This window comes from Lasioglossum baleicum, unplaced genomic scaffold (genome assembly GCF_051020765.1).
Source record: "Lasioglossum baleicum unplaced genomic scaffold, iyLasBale1 scaffold0056, whole genome shotgun sequence".
Taxonomy (NCBI): Eukaryota; Metazoa; Arthropoda; class Insecta; order Hymenoptera; family Halictidae; genus Lasioglossum; species Lasioglossum baleicum.
In genome coordinates this window covers 197,592-214,836 of record NW_027469116.1, presented here as the reverse complement: position 1 = coordinate 214,836, position 17,245 = coordinate 197,592, and positions in this window count along the sequence as shown.

The window sequence follows — 17,245 nt, the reverse complement described above, 5'->3', positions numbered from 1 at the left end:
AACGCCAACTTCGCGACGCTGACTTCGCATCGGTGGCGAGTGCCGCTACAGTCGCCGCGATTACTCTCCCTTGAGAGTTGAGCGAATCGACTAGTAACTTCGAGGTTACGAATCCGACTCTACGTTTAGGTTTACATTTTCCATTAATTTTAAAGGGAGTGGGGGTGGGGGGGTTGGCGATGACAGACCAATCGCGCGCCTCCCCGCCACCATCGTCGCTATCGACGACCTCGACCTCGAGCCGAACCGAGCCGAGCCGAGCGGGGCCGAAGGCCCGATGGGCTCCCGGAAAATTCGTGAAGGTGATATACCTTTAATTCCCAGTTGGCCGTAACTTTTTCGATGACGTCAAATTAGTGAAAAATCAAAGTTTTTTTGTCGTCGTATAGCTCGAGACCCGGTCGACGGTTGCGGGCGAGAGTAGGCTCGTCGGACGGAGGACGCGGAGACGAAGGTTAATCGCGCGAAAAAATCGCGAAAGATTCTCGAAAAATTTTTTACGTGTGCATCGGTAACGCGCGTCGACCTCGGCGGAGGATAACTTACCGAAAACCACCGGCAGTGGTCGGTAACGCTCGGGGGATATAAGCTGCCGCGTTAAAAATGAAACCCGAATTTCGGCGCTTCCAATGTTCAGGGCTGAAAAGGGCCCGAAAGAAAATAACTGACTCAAACGTTCGAATTGAACGCCAACTTCGCGACGCTGACTTCGCATCGGTGGCGAGTGCCGCTACAGTCGCCGCGATTACTCTCCCTTGAGAGTTGAGCGAATCGACTAGTAACTTCGAGGTTACGAATCCGACTCTACGTTTAGGTTTACCTTTTCCATTAATTTTAAAGGGACGGGGGGGTGGTGGGGTGGTTGGCGATGACAGACCAATCGCGCGCCTCACCGCCACCATCGTCGCTTTCGACGACCTCGACCTCGAGCCGAGCCGTACGGGGCCGAAGGCCCGATGGGCTCCCGGAAAATTCGGGAAGGCGATATACCTTTAATTCCCAGTTGGCCGTAACTTCTTCGATGACGTCAAATTAGTGAAATTTTGCGATTTCTTTGTCGCCGTATAGCTCGAGAACCGGTCGACGGGTGCGGGCGAGAGTAGGCTCGTCGGACGGAGGACGCGGAGACGAAGGTTTACCGCGCGAAAAATTCGCGAAAGATTCTCGAAAAATTTGTTACCTGTGCATCGGTAACCGCGCGTCGACCTCGGCGGAGAAAAAGTTACCGAACATCACCGGCAGTGGTCGGTAACGGTCGGGGGGTATAAGCTGCCGCGTTAAAAATGAAACCCGAATTTCGGCACTTCCACGGTTCAGGGCTGAAAAGGGCCCGAAAGAAAATAACTGATTCAAACGTTCGAATTGAACGCCAACTTTGCGACGCTGACTTCGCATCGGTGGCGAGTGCCGCCACAGTCGCCGCGTTTACTCTCCCCTGATAGTTGAGCGAATCGACTAGTGACTTCGAGGTTACGAATCCGACTCTACGTTTAGGTTTACATTTTCCATTAATTTTAAAGGGAGGGGGGGGTGGGGGGGTTGGCGATGACAGACCAATCGCGCGCCTCCCCGCCACCATCGTCGCTATCGACGACCTCGACCTCGAGCCGAACCGAACCGAGCCGAGCGGGGCCGAAGACCCGAGGGGCTCCCGGAAAATTCGTGAAGGTGATATACCTTTAATTCCCAGTTGGCCGTAACTTTTTCGATGACGTCAAATTAGTGAAAAATCAAAGTTTTTTTGTCGCCGTATAGCTCGAGACCCGGTCGACGGTTGCGGGCGAGAGTAGGCTCGTCGGACGGAGGACGCGGAGACGAAGGTTAATCGCGCGAAAAAATCGCGAAAGATTCTCGAAAAATTTTTTACGTGTGCATCGGTAACGCGCGTCGACCTCGGCGGAGGATAACTTACCGACAACCACCGGCAGTGGTCGGTAACGCTCGGGGGATATAAGCTGCCGCGTTAAAAATGAAACCCGAATTTCGGCGCTTCCAATGTTCAGGGCTGAAAAGGGCCCGAAAGAAAATAACTGACTCAAACGTTCGAATTGAACGCCAACTTCGCGACGCTGACTTCGCATCGGTGGCGAGTGCCGCTACAGTCGCCGCGATTACTCTCCCTTGAGAGTTGAGCGAATCGACTAGTAACTTCGAGGTTACGAATCCGACTCTACGTTTAGGTTTACCTTTTCCATTAATTTTAATGGGACGGGGGGGTGGTGGGGTGGTTGGCGATGACAGACCAATCGCGCGCCTCACCGCCACCATCGTCGCTTTCGACGACCTCGACCTCGAGCCGAGCCGAGCCGAGCCGTACGGGGCCGAAGGCCCGATGGGCTCCCGGAAAATTCGGGAAGGCGATATACCTTTAATTCCCAGTTGGCCGTAACTTCTTCGATGACGTCAAATTAGTGAAATTTTGCGATTTCTTTGTCGCCGTATAGCTCGAGAACCGGTCGACGGGTGCGGGCGAGAGTAGGCTCGTCGGACGGAGGACGCGGAGACGAAGGTTTACCGCGCGAAAAATTCGCGAAAATTCGCGAAAAATTTTTTACCTGTGCATCGGTAACGCGCGTCGACCTCGGCGGAGGATAAGTTACCGACCAACACCGGCAGTGGTCGGTAACGGTCGGGGGGTATAAGCTGCCGCGTTAAAAATGAAACCCGAATTTCGGCACTTCCACGGTTCAGGGCTTAAAAGGGCCCGAAAGAAAATAACTGATTCAAACGTTCGAATTGAACGCCAACTTTGCGACGCTGACTTCGCATCGGTGGCGAGTGCCGCCACAGTCGCCGCGTTTACTCTCCCCTGATAGTTGAGCGAATCGACTAGTGACTTCGAGGTTACGAATCCGACTCTACGTTTAGGTTTACATTTTCCATTAATTTTAAAGGGAGTGGGGGTGGGGGGGTTGGCGATGACAGACCAATCGCGCGCCTCCCCGCCACCATCGTCGCTATCGACGACCTCGACCTCGAGCCGAACCGAGCCGAGCCGAGCGGGGCCGAAGGCCCGATGTGCTCCCGGAAAATTCGTGAAGGTGATATACCTTTAATTCCCAGTTGGCCGTAACTTTTTCGGTGACGTCAAATTAGTGAAATTTTGCGATTTCTTTGTTGCCGTATAGCTCGAGAACGGGTCGACGGGCGCGGGCGATAGTAAGCTCGTCGGACGGAGGACGCGGAGACGAAGGTTTACCGCGCGAAAAATTCGCGAAAATTCGCGAAAAATTTTTTACCTGTGCATCGGTAACGCGCGTCGACCTCGGCGGAGGATAAGTTACCGACCAACACCGGCAGTGGTCGGTAACGGTCGGGGGGTATAAGCTGCCGCGTTAAAAATGAAACCCGAATTTCGGCACTTCCACGGTTCAGGGCTTAAAAGGGCCCGAAAGGAAATAACTGATTCAAACGTTCGAATTGAACGCCAACTTTGCGACGCTGACTTCGCATCGGTGGCGAGTGCCGCCACAGTCGCCGCGTTTACTCTCCCCTGATAGTTGAGCGAATCGACTAGTGACTTCGAGGTTACGAATCCGACTCTACGTTTAGGTTTACATTTTCCATTAATTTTAAAGGGAGTGGGGGTGGGGGGGTTGGCGATGACAGACCAATCGCGCGCCTCCCCGCCACCATCGTCGCTATCGACGACCTCGACCTCGAGCCGAACCGAGCCGAGCCGAGCGGGGCCGAAGGCCCGATGGGCTCCCGGAAAATTCGTGAAGGTGATATACCTTTAATTCCCAGTTGGCCGTAACTTTTTCGATGACGTCAAATTAGTGAAAAATCAAAGTTTTTTTGTCGTCGTATAGCTCGAGACCCGGTCGACGGTTGCGGGCGAGAGTAGGCTCGTCGGACGGAGGACGCGGAGACGAAGGTTAATCGCGCGAAAAAATCGCGAAAGATTCTCGAAAAATTTTTTACGTGTGCATCGGTAACGCGCGTCGACCTCGGCGGAGGATAACTTACCGAAAACCACCGGCAGTGGTCGGTAACGCTCGGGGGATATAAGCTGCCGCGTTAAAAATGAAACCCGAATTTCGGCGCTTCCAATGTTCAGGGCTGAAAAGGGCCCGAAAGAAAATAACTGACTCAAACGTTCGAATTGAACGCCAACTTCGCGACGCTGACTTCGCATCGGTGGCGAGTGCCGCTACAGTCGCCGCGATTACTCTCCCTTGAGAGTTGAGCGAATCGACTAGTAACTTCGAGGTTACGAATCCGACTCTACGTTTAGGTTTACCTTTTCCATTAATTTTAAAGGGACGGGGGGGTGGTGGGGTGGTTGGCGATGACAGACCAATCGCGCGCCTCACCGCCACCATCGTCGCTTTCGACGACCTCGACCTCGAGCCGAGCCGAGCCGAGCCGTACGGGGCCGAAGGCCCGATGGGCTCCCGGAAAATTCGGGAAGGCGATATACCTTTAATTCCCAGTTGGCCGTAACTTCTTCGATGACGTCAAATTAGTGAAATTTTGCGATTTCTTTGTCGCCGTATAGCTCGAGAACCGGTCGACGGGTGCGGGCGAGAGTAGGCTCGTCGGACGGAGGACGCGGAGACGAAGGTTTACCGCGCGAAAAATTCGCGAAAGATTCTCGAAAAATTTGTTACCTGTGCATCGGTAACCGCGCGTCGACCTCGGCGGAGAAAAAGTTACCGAACATCACCGGCAGTGGTCGGTAACGGTCGGGGGGTATAAGCTGCCGCGTTAAAAATGAAACCCGAATTTCGGCACTTCCACGGTTCAGGGCTGAAAAGGGCCCGAAAGAAAATAACTGATTCAAACGTTCGAATTGAACGCCAACTTTGCGACGCTGACTTCGCATCGGTGGCGAGTGCCGCCACAGTCGCCGCGTTTACTCTCCCCTGATAGTTGAGCGAATCGACTAGTGACTTCGAGGTTACGAATCCGACTCTACGTTTAGGTTTACATTTTCCATTAATTTTAAAGGGAGGGGGGGTGGGGGGGTTGGCGATGACAGACCAATCGCGCGCCTCCCCGCCACCATCGTCGCTATCGACGACCTCGACCTCGAGCCGAACCGAACCGAGACGAGCGGGGCCGAAGACCCGAGGGGCTCCCGGAAAATTCGTGAAGGTGATATACCTTTAATTCCCAGTTGGCCGTAACTTTTTCGATGACGTCAAATTAGTGAAAAATCAAAGTTTTTTTGTCGCCGTATAGCTCGAGACCCGGTCGACGGTTGCGGGCGAGAGTAGGCTCGTCGGACGGAGGACGCGGAGACGAAGGTTAATCGCGCGAAAAAATCGCGAAAGATTCTCGAAAAATTTTTTACGTGTGCATCGGTAACGCGCGTCGACCTCGGCGGAGGATAACTTACCGACAACCACCGGCAGTGGTCGGTAACGCTCGGGGGATATAAGCTGCCGCGTTAAAAATGAAACCCGAATTTCGGCGCTTCCAATGTTCAGGGCTGAAAAGGGCCCGAAAGAAAATAACTGACTCAAACGTTCGAATTGAACGCCAACTTCGCGACGCTGACTTCGCATCGGTGGCGAGTGCCGCCACAGTCGCCGCGTTTACTCTCCCCTGATAGTTGAGCGAATCGACTAGTAACTTCGAGGTTACGAATCCGACTCTACGTTTAGGTTTACCTTTTCCATTAATTTTAAAGGGACGGGGGGGTGGTGGGGTGGTTGGCGATGACAGACCAATCGCGCGCCTCACCGCCACCATCGTCGCTTTCGACGACCTCGACCTCGAGCCGAGCCGAGCCGAGCCGTACGGGGCCGAAGGCCCGATGGGCTCCCGGAAAATTCGGGAAGGCGATATACGTTTAATTCCCAGTTGGCCGTAACTTTTTCGGTGACGTCAAATTAGTGAAATTTTGCGATTTCTTTGTTGCCGTATAGCTCGAGAACGGGTCGACGGGCGCGGGCGATAGTAGGCTCGTCGGACGGAGGACGCGGAGACGAAGGTTTACCGCGCGAAAAATTCGCGAAAATTCGCGAAAAATTTTTTACCTGTGCATCGGTAACGCGCGTCGACCTCGGCGGAGGATAAGTTACCGACCAACACCGGCAGTGGTCGGTAACGGTCGGGGGGTATAAGCTGCCGCGTTAAAAATGAAACCCGAATTTCGGCACTTCCACGGTTCAGGGCTTAAAAGGGCCCGAAAGAAAATAACTGATTCAAACGTTCGAATTGAACGCCAACTTTGCGACGCTGACTTCGCATCGGTGGCGAGTGCCGCCACAGTCGCCGCGTTTACTCTCCCCTGATAGTTGAGCGAATCGACTAGTGACTTCGAGGTTACGAATCCGACTCTACGTTTAGCTTTACATTTTCCATTAATTTTAAAGGGAGTGGGGGTGGGGGGGTTGGCGATGACAGACCAATCGCGCGCCTCCCCGCCACCATCGTCGCTATCGACGACCTCGACCTCGAGCCGAACCGAGCCGAGCCGAGCGGGGCCGAAGGCCCGATGGGCTCCCGGAAAATTCGTGAAGGTGATATACCTTTAATTCCCAGTTGGCCGTAACTTTTTCGATGACGTCAAATTAGTGAAAAATCAAAGTTTTTTTGTCGTCGTATAGCTCGAGACCCGGTCGACGGTTCCGGGCGAGAGTAGGCTCGTCGGACGGAGGACGCGGAGACGAAGGTTAATCGCGCGAAAAAATCGCGAAAGATTCTCGAAAAATTTTTTACGTGTGCATCGGTAACGCGCGTCGACCTCGGCGGAGGATAACTTACCGAAAACCACCGGCAGTGGTCGGTAACGCTCGGGGGATATAAGCTGCCGCGTTAAAAATGAAACCCGAATTTCGGCGCTTCCAATGTTCAGGGCTGAAAAGGGCCCGAAAGAAAATAACTGACTCAAACGTTCGAATTGAACGCCAACTTCGCGACGCTGACTTCGCATCGGTGGCGAGTGCCGCTACAGTCGCCGCGATTACTCTCCCTTGAGAGTTGAGCGAATCGACTAGTAACTTCGAGGTTACGAATCCGACTCTACGTTTAGGTTTACCTTTTCCATTAATTTTAAAGGGACGGGGGGGTGGTGGGGTGGTTGGCGATGACAGACCAATCGCGCGCCTCACCGCCACCATCGTCGCTTTCGACGACCTCGACCTCGAGCCGAGCCGAGCCGAGCCGTACGGGGCCGAAGGCCCGATGGGCTCCCGGAAAATTCGGGAAGACGATATACCTTTAATTCCCAGTTGGCCGTAACTTCTTCGATGACGTCAAATTAGTGAAATTTTGCGATTTCTTTGTCGCCGTATAGCTCGAGAACCGGTCGACGGGTGCGGGCGAGAGTAGGCTCGTCGGACGGAGGACGCGGAGACGAAGGTTAATCGCGCGAAAAAATCGCGAAAGATTCTCGAAAAATTTTTTACGTGTGCATCGGTAACGCGCGTCGACCTCGGCGGAGGATAACTTACCGACAACCACCGGCAGTGGTCTGTAACGCTCGGGGGATATAAGCTGCCGCGTTAAAAATGAAACCCGAATTTCGGCGCTTCCAATGTTCAGGGCTGAAAAGGGCCCGAAAGAAAATAACTGACTCAAACGTTCGAATTGAACGCCAACTTCGCGACGCTGACTTCGCATCGGTGGCGAGTGCCGCTACAGTCGCCGCGATTACTCTCCCTTGAGAGTTGAGCGAATCGACTAGTAACTTCGAGGTTACGAATCCGACTCTACGTTTAGGTTTACCTTTTCCATTAATTTTAAAGGGACGGGGGGGTGGTGGGGTGGTTGGCGATGACAGACCAATCGCGCGCCTCACCGCCACCATCGTCGCTTTCGACGACCTCGACCTCGAGCCGAGCCGAGCCGAGCCGTACGGGGCCGAAGGCCCGATGGGCTCCCGGAAAATTCGGGAAGGCGATATACGTTTAATTCCCAGTTGGCCGTAACTTTTTCGGTGACGTCAAATTAGTGAAATTTTGCGATTTCTTTGTCGCCGTATAGCTCGAGAACGGGTCGGCGGGCGCGGGCGATAGTAGGCTCGTCGGACGGAGGACGCGGAGACGAAGGTTTACCGCGCGAAAAATTCGCGAAAATTCGCGAAAAATTTTTTACCTGTGCATCGGTAACGCGCGTCGACCTCGGCGGAGGATAAGTTACCGACCAACACCGGCAGTGGTCGGTAACGGTCGGGGGGTATAAGCTGCCGCGTTAAAAATGAAACCCGAATTTCGGCACTTCCACGGTTCAGGGCTTAAAAGGGCCCGAAAGGAAATAACTGATTCAAACGTTCGAATTGAACGCCAACTTTGCGACGCTGACTTCGCATCGGTGGCGAGTGCCGCCACAGTCGCCGCGTTTACTCTCCCCTGATAGTTGAGCGAATCGACTAGTGACTTCGAGGTTACGAATCCGACTCTACGTTTAGGTTTACATTTTCCATTAATTTTAAAGGGAGTGGGGGTGGGGGGGTTGGCGATGACAGACCAATCGCGCGCCTCCCCGCCACCATCGTCGCTATCGACGACCTCGACCTCGAGCCGAACCGAGCCGAGCCGAGCGGGGCCGAAGGCCCGATGGGCTCCCGGAAAATTCGTGAAGGTGATATACCTTTAATTCCCAGTTGGCCGTAACTTTTTCGATGACGTCAAATTAGTGAAAAATCAAAGTTTTTTTGTCGTCGTATAGCTCGAGACCCGGTCGACGGTTGCGGGCGAGAGTAGGCTCGTCGGACGGAGGACGCGGAGACGAAGGTTAATCGCGCGAAAAAATCGCGAAAGATTCTCGAAAAATTTTTTACGTGTGCATCGGTAACGCGCGTCGACCTCGGCGGAGGATAACTTACCGAAAACCACCGGCAGTGGTCGGTAACGCTCGGGGGATATAAGCTGCCGCGTTAAAAATGAAACCCGAATTTCGGCGCTTCCAATGTTCAGGGCTGAAAAGGGCCCGAAAGAAAATAACTGACTCAAACGTTCGAATTGAACGCCAACTTCGCGACGCTGACTTCGCATCGGTGGCGAGTGCCGCTACAGTCGCCGCGATTACTCTCCCTTGAGAGTTGAGCGAATCGACTAGTAACTTCGAGGTTACGAATCCGACTCTACGTTTAGGTTTACCTTTTCCATTAATTTTAAAGGGACGGGGGGGTGGTGGGGTGGTTGGCGATGACAGACCAATCGCGCGCCTCACCGCCACCATCGTCGCTTTCGACGACCTCGACCTCGAGCCGAGCCGAGCCGAGCCGTACGGGGCCGAAGGCCCGATGGGCTCCCGGAAAATTCGGGAAGGCGATATACCTTTAATTCCCAGTTGGCCGTAACTTCTTCGATGACGTCAAATTAGTGAAATTTTGCGATTTCTTTGTCGCCGTATAGCTCGAGAACCGGTCGACGCGTGCGGGCGAGAGTAGGCTCGTCGGACGGAGGACGCGGAGACGAAGGTTAATCGCGCGAAAAAATCGCGAAAGATTCTCGAAAAATTTTTTACGTGTGCATCGGTAACGCGCGTCGACCTCGGCGGAGGATAACTTACCGACAACCACCGGCAGTGGTCTGTAACGCTCGGGGGATATAAGCTGCCGCGTTAAAAATGAAACCCGAATTTCGGCGCTTCCAATGTTCAGGGCTGAAAAGGGCCCGAAAGAAAATAACTGACTCAAACGTTCGAATTGAACGCCAACTTCGCGACGCTGACTTCGCATCGGTGGCGAGTGCCGCTACAGTCGCCGCGATTACTCTCCCTTGAGAGTTGAGCGAATCGACTAGTAACTTCGAGGTTACGAATCCGACTCTACGTTTAGGTTTACCTTTTCCATTAATTTTAAAGGGACGGGGGGGTGGTGGGGTGGTTGGCGATGACAGACCAATCGCGCGCCTCACCGCCACCATCGTCGCTTTCGACGACCTCGACCTCGAGCCGAGCCGAGCCGAGCCGAGCCGTACGGGGCCGAAGGCCCGATGGGCTCCCGGAAAATTCGGGAAGGCGATATACGTTTAATTCCCAGTTGGCCGTAACTTTTTCGGTGACGTCAAATTAGTGAAATTTTGCGATTTCTTTGTTGCCGTATAGCTCGAGAACGGGTCGACGGGCGCGGGCGATAGTAAGCTCGTCGGACGGAGGACGCGGAGACGAAGGTTTACCGCGCGAAAAATTCGCGAAAATTCGCGAAAAATTTTTTACCTGTGCATCGGTAACGCGCGTCGACCTCGGCGGAGGATAAGTTACCGACCAACACCGGCAGTGGTCGGTAACGGTCGGGGGGTATAAGCTGCCGCGTTAAAAATGAAACCCGAATTTCGGCACTTCCACGGTTCAGGGCTTAAAAGGGCCCGAAAGGAAATAACTGATTCAAACGTTCGAATTGAACGCCAACTTTGCGACGCTGACTTCGCATCGGTGGCGAGTGCCGCCACAGTCGCCGCGTTTACTCTCCCCTGATAGTTGAGCGAATCGACTAGTGACTTCGAGGTTACGAATCCGACTCTACGTTTAGGTTTACATTTTCCATTAATTTTAAAGGGAGTGGGGGTGGGGGGGTTGGCGATGACAGACCAATCGCGCGCCTCCCCGCCACCATCGTCGCTATCGACGACCTCGACCTCGAGCCGAACCGAGCCGAGCCGAGCGGGGCCGAAGGCCCGATGTGCTCCCGGAAAATTCGTGAAGGTGATATACCTTTAATTCCCAGTTGGCCGTAACTTTTTCGATGACGTCAAATTAGTGAAAAATCAAAGTTTTTTTGTCGTCGTATAGCTCGAGACCCGGTCGACGGTTGCGGGCGAGAGTAGGCTCGTCGGACGGAGGACGCGGAGACGAAGGTTAATCGCGCGAAAAAATCGCGAAAGATTCTCGAAAAATTTTTTACGTGTGCATCGGTAACGCGCGTCGACCTCGGCGGAGGATAACTTACCGAAAACCACCGGCAGTGGTCGGTAACGCTCGGGGGATATAAGCTGCCGCGTTAAAAATGAAACCCGAATTTCGGCGCTTCCAATGTTCAGGGCTGAAAAGGGCCCGAAAGAAAATAACTGACTCAAACGTTCGAATTGAACGCCAACTTCGCGACGCTGACTTCGCATCGGTGGCGAGTGCCGCTACAGTCGCCGCGATTACTCTCCCTTGAGAGTTGAGCGAATCGACTAGTAACTTCGAGGTTACGAATCCGACTCTACGTTTAGGTTTACCTTTTCCATTAATTTTAAAGGGACGGGGGGGTGGTGGGGTGGTTGGCGATGACAGACCAATCGCGCGCCTCACCGCCACCATCGTCGCTTTCGACGACCTCGACCTCGAGCCGAGCCGAGCCGAGCCGTACGGGGCCGAAGGCCCGATGGGCTCCCGGAAAATTCGGGAAGGCGATATACCTTTAATTCCCAGTTGGCCGTAACTTCTTCGATGACGTCAAATTAGTGAAATTTTGCGATTTCTTTGTCGCCGTATAGCTCGAGAACCGGTCGACGGGTGCGGGCGAGAGTAGGCTCGTCGGACGGAGGACGCGGAGACGAAGGTTAATCGCGCGAAAAAATCGCGAAAGATTCTCGAAAAATTTTTTACGTGTGCATCGGTAACGCGCGTCGACCTCGGCGGAGGATAACTTACCCACAACCACCGGCAGTGGTCTGTAACGCTCGGGGGATATAAGCTGCCGCGTTAAAAATGAAACCCGAATTTCGGCGCTTCCAATGTTCAGGGCTGAAAAGGGCCCGAAAGAAAATAACTGACTCAAACGTTCGAATTGAACGCCAACTTCGCGACGCTGACTTCGCATCGGTGGCGAGTGCCGCTACAGTCGCCGCGATTACTCTCCCTTGAGAGTTGAGCGAATCGACTAGTAACTTCGAGGTTACGAATCCGACTCTACGTTTAGGTTTACCTTTTCCATTAATTTTAAAGGGACGGGGGGGTGGTGGGGTGGTTGGCGATGACAGACCAATCGCGCGCCTCACCGCCACCATCGTAGCTTTCGACGACCTCGACCTCGAGCCGAGCCGAGCCGAGCCGTACGGGGCCGAAGGCCCGATGGGCTCCCGGAAAATTCGGGAAGGCGATATACGTTTAATTCCCAGTTGGCCGTAACTTTTTCGGTGACGTCAAATTAGTGAAATTTTGCGATTTCTTTGTTGCCGTATAGCTCGAGAACGGGTCGACGGGCGCGGGCGATAGTAAGCTCGTCGGACGGAGGACGCGGAGACGAAGGTTTACCGCGCGAAAAATTCGCGAAAATTCGCGAAAAATTTTTTACCTGTGCATCGGTAACGCGCGTCGACCTCGGCGGAGGATAAGTTACCGACCAACACCGGCAGTGGTCGGTAACGGTCGGGGGGTATAAGCTGCCGCGTTAAAAATGAAACCCGAATTTCGGCACTTCCACGGTTCAGGGCTTAAAAGGGCCCGAAAGGAAATAACTGATTCAAACGTTCGAATTGAACGCCAACTTTGCGACGCTGACTTCGCATCGGTGGCGAGTGCCGCCACAGTCGCCGCGTTTACTCTCCCCTGATAGTTGAGCGAATCGACTAGTGACTTCGAGGTTACGAATCCGACTCTACGTTTAGGTTTACATTTTCCATTAATTTTAAAGGGAGTGGGGGTGGGGGGGTTGGCGATGACAGACCAATCGCGCGCCTCCCCGCCACCATCGTCGCTATCGACGACCTCGACCTCGAGCCGAACCGAGCCGAGCCGAGCGGGGCCGAAGGCCCGATGGGCTCCCGGAAAATTCGTGAAGGTGATATACCTTTAATTCCCAGTTGGCCGTAACTTTTTCGATGACGTCAAATTAGTGAAAAATCAAAGTTTTTTTGTCGTCGTATAGCTCGAGACCCGGTCGACGGTTGCGGGCGAGAGTAGGCTCGTCGGACGGAGGACGCGGAGACGAAGGTTAATCGCGCGAAAAAATCGCGAAAGATTCTCGAAAAATTTTTTACGTGTGCATCGGTAACGCGCGTCGACCTCGGCGGAGGATAACTTACCGAAAACCACCGGCAGTGGTCGGTAACGCTCGGGGGATATAAGCTGCCGCGTTAAAAATGAAACCCGAATTTCGGCGCTTCCAATGTTCAGGGCTGAAAAGGGCCCGAAAGAAAATAACTGACTCAAACGTTCGAATTGAACGCCAACTTCGCGACGCTGACTTCGCATCGGTGGCGAGTGCCGCTACAGTCGCCGCGATTACTCTCCCTTGAGAGTTGAGCGAATCGACTAGTAACTTCGAGGTTACGAATCCGACTCTACGTTTAGGTTTACATTTTCCATTAATTTTAAAGGGAGGGGGGGTGGGGGGGTTGGCGATGACAGACCAATCGCGCGCCTCCCCGCCACCATCGTCGCTATCGACGACCTCGACCTCGAGCCGAACCGAACCGAGCCGAGCGGGGCCGAAGACCCGAGGGGCTCCCGGAAAATTCGTGAAGGTGATATACCTTTAATTCCCAGTTGGCCGTAACTTTTTGATGACGTCAAATTAGTGAAAAATCAAAGTTTTTTTGTCGCCGTATAGCTCGAGACCCGGTCGACGGTTGCGGGCGAGAGTAGGCTCGTCGGACGGAGGACGCGGAGACGAAGGTTAATCGCGCGAAAAAATCGCGAAAGATTCTCGAAAAACTTTTTACGTGTGCATCGGTAACGCGCGTCGACCTCGGCGGAGGATAACTTACCGACAACCACCGGCAGTGGTCGGTAACGCTCGGGGGATATAAGCTGCCGCGTTAAAAATGAAACCCGAATTTCGGCGCTTCCAATGTTCAGGGCTGAAAAGGGCCCGAAAGAAAATAACTGACTCAAACGTTCGAATTGAACGCCAACTTCGCGACGCTGACTTCGCATCGGTGGCGAGTGCCGCTACAGTCGCCGCGATTACTCTCCCTTGAGAGTTGAGCGAATCGACTAGTAACTTCGAGGTTACGAATCCGACTCTACGTTTAGGTTTACCTTTTGCATTAATTTTAAAGGGACGGGGGGGTGGTGGGGTGGTTGGCGATGACAGACCAATCGCGCGCCTCACCGCCACCATCGTCGCTTTCGACGACCTCGACCTCGAGCCGAGCCGAGCCGAGCCGTACGGGGCCGAAGGCCCGATGGGCTCCCGGAAAATTCGGGAAGGCGATATACCTTTAATTCCCAGTTGGCCGTAACTTCTTCGATGACGTCAAATTAGTGAAATTTTGCGATTTCTTTGTCGCCGTATAGCTCGAGAACCGGTCGACGGGTGCGGGCGAGAGTAGGCTCGTCGGACGGAGGACGCGGAGACGAATGTTTACCGCGCGAAAAATTCGCGAAAGATTCTCGAAAAATTTGTTACCTGTGCATCGGTAACCGCGCGTCGACCTCGGCGGAGAAAAAGTTACCGAACATCACCGGCAGTGGTCGGTAACGGTCGGGGGGTATAAGCTGCCGCGTTAAAAATGAAACCCGAATTTCGGCACTTCCACGGTTCAGGGCTGAAAAGGGCCCGAAAGAAAATAACTGATTCAAACGTTCGAATTGAACGCCAACTTTGCGACGCTGACTTCGCATCGGTGGCGAGTGCCGCCACAGTCGCCGCGTTTACTCTCCCCTGATAGTTGAGCGAATCGACTAGTGACTTCGAGGTTACGAATCCGACTCTACGTTTAGGTTTACATTTTCCATTAATTTTAAAGGGAGTGGGGGTGGGGGGGTTGGCGATGACAGACCAATCGCGCGCCTCCCCGCCACCATCGTCGCTATCGACGACCTCGACCTCGAGCCGAACCGAGCCGAGCCGAGCGGGGCCGAAGGCCCGATGGGCTCCCGGAAAATTCGTGAAGGTGATATACCTTTAATTCCCAGTTGGCCGTAACTTTTTCGATGACGTCAAATTAGTGAAAAATCAAAGTTTTTTTGTCGTCGTATAGCTCGAGACCCGGTCGACGGTTGCGGGCGAGAGTAGGCTCGTCGGACGGAGGACGCGGAGACGAAGGTTAATCGCGCGAAAAAATCGCGAAAGATTCTCGAAAAATTTTTTACGTGTGCATCGGTAACGCGCGTCGACCTCGGCGGAGGATAACTTACCGAAAACCACCGGCAGTGGTCGGTAACGCTCGGGGGATATAAGCTGCCGCGTTAAAAATGAAACCCGAATTTCGGCGCTTCCAATGTTCAGGGCTGAAAAGGGCCCGAAAGAAAATAACTGACTCAAACGTTCGAATTGAACGCCAACTTCGCGACGCTGACTTCGCATCGGTGGCGAGTGCCGCTACAGTCGCCGCGATTACTCTCCCTTGAGAGTTGAGCGAATCGACTAGTAACTTCGAGGTTACGAATCCGACTCTACGTTTAGGTTTACCTTTTCCATTAATTTTAAAGGGACGGGGGGGTGGTGGGGTGTTTGGCGATGACAGACCAATCGCGCGCCTCACCGCCACCATCGTCGCTTTCGACGACCTCGACCTCGAGCCGAGCCGAGCCGAGCCGTACGGGGCCGAAGGCCCGATGGGCTCCCGGAAAATTCGGGAAGGCGATATACCTTTAATTCCCAGTTGGCCGTAACTTTTTCGGTGACGTCAAATTAGTGAAATTTTGCGATTTCTTTGTCGCCGTATAGCTCGAGAACGGGTCGGCGGGCGCGGGCGATAGTAGGCTCGTCGGACGGACGACGCGGAGACGAAGGTTTACCGCGCGAAAAATTCGCGAAAATTCGCGAAAAATTTTTTACCTGTGCATCGGTAACGCGCGTCGACCTCGGCGGAGGATAAGTTACCGACCAACACCGGCAGTGGTCGGTAACGGTCGGGGGGTATAAGCTGCCGCGTTAAAAATGAAACCCGAATTTCGGCACTTCCACGGTTCAGGGCTTAAAAGGGCCCGAAAGAAAATAACTGATTCAAACGTTCGAATTGAACGCCAACTTTGCGACGCTGACTTCGCATCGGTGGCGAGTGCCGCCACAGTCGCCGCGTTTACTCTCCCCTGATAGTTGAGCGAATCGACTAGTGACTTCGAGGTTACGAATCCGACTCTACGTTTAGGTTTACATTTTCCATTAATTTTAAAGGGAGTGGGGGTGGGGGGGTTGGCGATGACAGACCAATCGCGCGCCTCCCCGCCACCATCGTCGCTATCGACGACCTCGACCTCGAGCCGAACCGAGCCGAGCCGAGCGGGGCCGAAGGCCCGATGTGCTCCCGGAAAATTCGTGAAGGTGATATACCTTTAATTCCCAGTTGGCCGTAACTTTTTCGATGACGTCAAATTAGTGAAAAATCAAAGTTTTTTTGTCGTCGTATAGCTCGAGACCCGGTCGACGGTTGCGGGCGAGAGTAGGCTCGTCGGACGGAGGACGCGGAGACGAAGGTTAATCGCGCGAAAAAATCGCGAAAGATTCTCGAAAAATTTTTTACGTGTGCATCGGTAACGCGCGTCGACCTCGGCGGAGGATAACTTACCGAAAACCACCGGCAGTGGTCGGTAACGCTCGGGGGATATAAGCTGCCGCGTTAAAAATGAAACCCGAATTTCGGCGCTTCCAATGTTCAGGGCTGAAAAGGGCCCGAAAGAAAATAACTGACTCAAACGTTCGAATTGAACGCCAACTTCGCGACGCTGACTTCGCATCGGTGGCGAGTGCCGCTATAGTCGCCGCGATTACTCTCCCTTGAGAGTTGAGCGAATCGACTAGTAACTTCGAGGTTACGAATCCGACTCTACGTTTAGGTTTACCTTTTCCATTAATTTTAAAGGGACGGGGGGGTGGTGGGGTGGTTGGCGATGACAGACCAATCGCGCGCCTCACCGCCACCATCGTCGCTTTCGACGACCTCGACCTCGAGCCGAGCCGAGCCGAGCCGTACGGGGCCGAAGGCCCGATGGGCTCCCGGAAAATTCGGGAAGGCGATATACCTTTAATTCCCAGTTGGCCGTAACTTCTTCGATGACGTCAAATTAGTGAAATTTTGCGATTTCTTTGTCGCCGTATAGCTCGAGAACCGGTCGACGGGTGCGGGCGAGAGTAGGCTCGTCGGACGGAGGACGCGGAGACGAAGGTTAATCGCGCGAAAAAATCGCGAAAGATTCTCGCAAAATTTTTTACGTGTGCATCGGTAACGCGCGTCGACCTCGGCGGAGGATAACTTACCGACAACCACCGGCAGTGGTCTGTAACGCTCGGGGGATATAAGCTGCCGCGTTAAAAATGAAACCCGAATTTCGGCGCTTCCAATGTTCAGGGCTGAAAAGGGCCCGAAAGAAAATAACTGACTCAAACGTTCGAATTGAACGCCAACTTCGCGACGCTGACTTCGCATCGGTGGCGAGTGCCGCTACAGTCGCCGCGATTACTCTCCCTTGAGAG